This window comes from Vulpes lagopus, chromosome 5 (genome assembly GCF_018345385.1).
Source record: "Vulpes lagopus strain Blue_001 chromosome 5, ASM1834538v1, whole genome shotgun sequence".
NCBI classification, from domain to species: Eukaryota; Metazoa; Chordata; class Mammalia; order Carnivora; family Canidae; genus Vulpes; species Vulpes lagopus.
The window spans coordinates 86,914,735-86,921,102 of record NC_054828.1 but is presented as its reverse complement, the minus strand read 5'-3'; the positions used below and the strand labels follow the sequence as shown (position 1 = coordinate 86,921,102).

The 6,368-nt window shown below is 35.4% G+C and overlaps 1 pseudogene; it reads right to left on the bottom strand.

Moving 5' to 3' along the window:
* Positions 1-3,591: 3,591 nt before the first annotated feature.
* Positions 3,592-4,216, bottom strand: LOC121491840 (annotated as a pseudogene).
* Between the last annotated feature and the right edge of the window lie 2,152 nt (positions 4,217-6,368).

Here is a 6,368-nt window from a genome sequence, read left to right as displayed (position 1 = left end):
CTTTAGTGCAGTGGGAAGCTGTTGAAGAGTTTTATATAGGGTTGTGAAATGATGATTAGTATTAATGTAAGAGCAATATTGTAGAGAATGTATTATAGAAGAGCCATAGGGGAAGTATAGGTATGAAGTTATTGAATCCCTATAGGAGAAATATAAGAGAGACTTATATTAGAGAAGATAGAGAAACATGGACAGATTGAAGATATATTTGGAGATAAGGTTGCTGACTTATTGGATATGAAGAACCAAGAACTGGGAGAAATCAAAGATAACTTTTTTCTTTCTGCTTATGTTGGATGGTGGGGTTGTTATTAAGATGATAAAGGTTGGACATCAAAGACTATGACATCTATAGACATATTTAACTGGATATGTTAATGAGACAGTTGTGTACATAACTAAGTTGTACTGAGCTGCATCCAAGTGTAATGATATACAATAGTGAATCTTTAGCATAGAGAAAATTTTAAAATTTCATCTCTATCATTTTAAATATTAAGAATGAATAGTGTCACTTACAGAAAGAGTAGATATAGAGAAGGAAACATAATCCTAAACAGATAATTAGTAGAGGGTGAATACTCAGAAAGCAGACTGAGAATATGGCACCAGAGAGGTGAGAAGAAACAGAGCAAAGTGATAGGGGAATCAGAAGGAAATACAGTTTGGGTCCAGAGAGTCGAATGTCACTTCTCTTATACTGGATCAACAATATCCCTATTTAACCCCCTTTAATTCATAGTCTACACAGAATAAAATGGAATTTTGTCTGCATCACTTTTATGTTAATTCCATTCTGTGGATTTCTATTGACCTAAAAATACACTCCAAGTCCCTAGGTTTTCTTCTTAACATCATCCTGGCTGGATCCCCTTCAAGTCTGAGCTAGCTTAACTGTCTTTCTCCACACCAAAAGATATTATCCTCCATGGCTTTTCCTTATGTTTTCCCCTGTACTTGAAATTCCACTCCTATGACTTCTTTTTTTTAAATATTTGGCTATATTCCAATCATCTATCAATAAATATTGGTTGACTAACTTGAAAAAAACCTGGCTGTGAAACATGCTTTTTTTGAAACACTAAAAATGTCCAGTAAGCTTGCATCTTATTGCCTTCTGCTTTTGCATAATTCTGAACCTAATCAGGAAGGTACCAGCATTTTAGAGAATTACTGAGGCTGGTGGCGCATATGGGTGGGCCCCAGACCTTAGTATTCCTCTCCAATACACCAATACATCTCTGCCTAACCATCAATCACATTTTCCCTCCTGTATGAGGCTAACTTTGATACTCTTATCAACACTGAATGCCACCTAGGTCCCTGTCTCTTGCCCCCTGGTCATTACCATCACAAATAATATTGGTGTCATATCCAAATCTTCTCCCTGTCCACATGCTAAGATCATGTCCTTCCACTGTTTCCAGATTACATCCTTTGCCCTGTTTCCTCTCTGTGATTTCTAAGGTCCCTTCCAGCTCTGACATTCTGTGTGTAGTTAGAGTGCTGCACTTGATCCATCTATAAATACAGCAGGAGTTCAGAGGTTAGACTAATTGAAGAAAGTTTCCTAAAGGAAATGTGGAGATTGAATAGGGTCTTGAGTAATGGGAAGAATTTAAACTGGCAAAAAAGATTGTCCCAGGCAGGAGAAACTGCATGACTCAAAGCAGGAAGGTGGGAAGAAAAGATGTGTGCAGAGTGACTGATGAGAGATAAACCTGATTGGTATAGTGTGTGCAGATCCCAGATTCTGAAAAATAAGTCTGAATCAAAAACAAATAATAATAAATAGGAAATAAACAAGCACCTGAGGGTGAGTGAAATGAAATCTAAGTTTAGAAATGGCAACAATATTCTGCCCTAGGATTTAAAAAATTGTTTGGAAGCCAAAGGAGAGTCTGAATTGAGAAATTTAGAATGAATTCATAACTCCACTATAAACTCACTTTCTGGTGGTGAAGAATCACTTTAGTGGGTTTCAATATACCTAATTATGCAGCATGGATGAAATAATCTACATGAATTGTTTTTAGGGCCTGACCCATACCTAAAGAGAAGCACTTTGCTGGGTAGTGTTATGCCACCAAAAATAGAAAAGGTGACCCGATCATTCAATCTTTCCTGTAGTTATGTAAAAGAGTTGGAAACAAGGAGGTTCATATCACAGTTCATATCATATCACAAGGTGGTTCATATCTTTATTTAGATCTGTTAAGAAGGAAGGACAGAGGAAAGGAAGGAAGGGAGGAAGGAAGCAAGGAAGGAAAAAAGGAAGGATTGTAAGAGGACAAGAGAAAGAAGGAAAAGGAAAGGAGAGGAAAGGAAAGGTCTTTTGTAATCATGCCCTTGCCTAAACCTTGACCATTTACATCACAAAAATTAGACACTCTTCTCACTGCAAAACAGGTAACAGTTATTGTTGACAGCAAAAGACAAATCCTTAGTTTTCCACAACTTGAAATTTACGGCTAATTATAAAAAATAAAATACTTTCTAATGTAGATACTATCTGTGTAAGGCTTAAGATGCTTATGCAGTCTTTAAAAGAAACTGAAGAAGGAAGTAAATGACGTCTAATGGGCACTATATGCTTGGAACTGTTCCAGATACCTAACAAACATCACACCTTTTACCAGTACAGCAAAACTCAGGAATAAGAATTTTCATCATTAGTAATAGCATAATAATAATAATAATAATAATAATAATATCTTTTCTCATGAAAAAGGAAACATATTCAAAGTTTAAGTGATTTACTGGTTTATTCAAACTTGAAAATGGCAGAGCTGCAATATGAATCCAGTGAATACCATACTCCCTATCCTTCGTGACCACCACTCACACATGCACACTTTCCACCCCAAAACAGGCCAAATTAAGGTATGGTCAGAAAGCCAGCTGCCTTCAGCTCTTGTTAAAAGCCAACATCTCAGAACCTACCCCAGACCACCTTCACAGTAACATGTTCTTCAGATGATTCTGGTGTGCATGATTTTGAAGCAATGAAAAAATCAAATGATTCCCATAAGTCACAGAATATAAATACCACATGAACTTTTTAAAGGAACTCTTCCAAACTACATCCTTGGTGTATGAGCTATTCTTATCTTTTTTATCAAAATCTAATATCTCAAATTTTAAACTGAAGCCAATTGGCCATTATATTTGACTTTCCAAAATGAGGCTTTTTAAAGACAAGCCAGACCTCAACTGAATTGAAAAACTGAATAATGGTCAGTGACTGGAGACATAAATAAAGCAAAATTTCAAAGATGGAAACGGATTAGAGCATCTGGGAGGTTAACAGAATATGCATAAATCAGAAACAGGAAAGGGATGACAGAAGATTAAGAAGACTGAGTCAAGAAAGAATCTCAGAGACTCAAGTCATGTACACATTTTAAAAAATCAAACTCATTGAGGTTTAGTTTGTATAAAAATAAAATGAATCTACCTAAATGTAGGGTTTGATGAAGTTTTATTCCCCCCTTGAATCAAAAGAACCTTTATTGTATCTTTAAATGATCACAAGTAAGTCTGAAAAATCACCTGGCATCTTGCTGTTTCTATAGCTGGACAGATTAGATCTTATTCATCAGCCTGATGAACTGTTCCTTTTTCAAAAACATAGATACCCCAAATTTTCTGATATCCTTATTTTTAATTGTTGTGGCTTGCTGAATCACAGTAACTGAGTTTGATACAAGTTCAATGTCATTTTCTTCAAGAATTAATTCATCTTTCTGGGCTCAAGATACTGAATAAGCAATGTCGGACCTTATCTGAACTCCACAGAGGTACTGATTTCACCCAAGAAATTTTGAATTTCAAGAACAGTATCATTCTCCTGAATAACAAAATTAGTGGGGAAGTGAGCATACATTGACCTCATCTTGTAACAAAGCCCAGTGTAACATCCGATCATGTTCTGTGTGTGACTACAGATAGTGTGAACAGTAGCCAGATCTTTTCTATACCATTGACCATTTGTCAACTCAGAACCTCTTCTTTTCCTTTCCAAGGAGACTGAGTTCTACAATGATGTGATTCACGTACCTTTGCAGGGTTGCTTTGGGCCCTTCACAGTAACAGTGGGTCCCTTCTGAGTGAAGTTTACATTTTCTGGAATCTCAACAATCTCATTGCTGAGAATGGTCTTCTTTCTTGCAGTAGATGCCACAAAGAGAGAGCTGATTAATTCTGACAAATGCATACAATCATGTAACTCCAAACATAATCACTATCTAGAATTTTTTTTTTATCACCTTGCAAAGTTCTCCTGTGCCACTTTGCAGGCAATACTCCTCACCCCTAGCTTCAAGAAACCAGCAATTGGCTTAATTATTCTTCTTCCAAAATTTTATATAATAGAATCATACAGTATTTGAAATCTTGTGGGTCCATGTTGTTGCTTAGAACCAGTAGTCCATTCACTTTAATTGATGTAGTATTCCATTATATAGGTATACCACAATTTATTCATCAATTCAATTCTTAATGACTATATGGGTTATTTCTAGTTTGGAGTTATTAATAAAGCACCTATGATCATTTCAGTGAAAGTCTTTATTTGAACATATATTTTACTTTCTCTTGGATAAATTCATGGAATTGCTGTTATATAATACATGTAGTTTAACTTTATAAAAAAAATATTGTCAAACTGCTTTCCAGAATGGTTGGGTGATTTAACAATTCTACCAGCAATGAATGATAATTCCATTTGCTATACATCCTCAACAACAGTTGACATTGTCAGTATTTAATTACTCTAGTAGGCACATACAGGTAACTCAAAGTATTTTAGTTTATATTTCTTGGATGATCAACGATGAGCATTTTTATGTGCTCATTGGCCATTCATATATCTTTTTTAGAGTGTCTATTCAAAATTGTTTGCCATTTTTTAAAATTCTATATTCTAATAGTTGAAAGAGTTTTTAAAAATCTGTATGTAATATCTTTGTCAAATAAATGTGCTGCAAATATTTATTAGTCTGCAGTTTATCTTTTCATTTTCTTAATGGTATCTTTCAAAAAGCTAAAGTTTTAATTGTGATAAATTCTAATTTGCTATTTTTATGGTTCATGCTTTTTTGCATACTACCTAAGAAATTTTTGCCTATGCTAAAGTGGCAAAGATTTTCTCCTAAATCTTCTTCCAAAATTTTATTTTATTTTTTTGGTATTTATGTTCAGACCTATGATTTATTTTAAGTTTTGTACATGGTATTAAGAGATGAAGTTATTTTTTTCCAAATGCATATCCAGGTTTTCAACATCATATTTTTAAATTACCCACTGAGTTTCCTTTACATATATTTAAAAAAAATCTATGAACAAATTTATGTGTAGGACTAACTCTTACATTTTTCTCTTCTATTGATCTTCATTATCTATGTTGGGCCAGTGGGATCAAGGGGGATCAGGAGGCACCAAAAAAATGGCAGCGGACCCCCCACCTTGTGGCCCCCACCTCGGAACTTTACCACCACCAGCAGACTGCCCCAGGACACATCATCAGGGCGAGCCTGGACCTATGCAGGAAACCTGAACCGTACTTCCCAGACTATATAAGGGCATGGGCAGTTATTGCCCCAGGCCGATTTCACCAGTAATATATGCCTAGTGCCTATCATCCCCTACAGACACACAGCCCCTTACCCCTCCCCCCTTGAAAAGCCCTTTTGCCCTCCCCTGCGCAGGACTTCCCTGCTCTCTCCCTCCCCTGTGGGCCACGGAAAGCGCATCCCATGAAAACCCTGTTTGGACCAACTTTTGCCTCGCCTCTCTATTCCATTTCACTACCGATCAGATTAAGCCTGACAATCTATTCTTTGCCAAAATCACATTGCCTTGCTTGGCATAGACTTACAGTATACCTTTAAATCAGTTAATTTAAATGTCTTATTTTGTTCTTGTTTCACAAAACTATTTTGACTATTCTAAATTCTTTCCATCCATAAAATGTTAGTAAGACCCTGGCAATTTATATGGAAAATGTCTTCTGGCATTTTGGTTGAATCTGCATCACATTTATAGATCAGTTTGGAAAGACATGTTAGCAATAACAAAAAAAATGACGCCTTAACAACAAGAGTCTTCTAATAAAAAAGCATTGTATGTGTCTCCATTTATTTGGATCTTTTTATCTTAGCAAAATTTTGTGATACTCAGTATAAATATATTACACATATTTAAGGGAATTATTCCTACTTCATATTTTAGATGCTACTCTAATTGTATTATTTCTTTAAGCTTGCTTGTTTTCTTTCTTTCTTTCTTTCTTTCTTTCTTTCTTTCTTTCTTTCTTTCTTTCTTTCTTTCTTTCCTTTTTTTTTTCTTTCATTTTAGAGAGGGTAGGG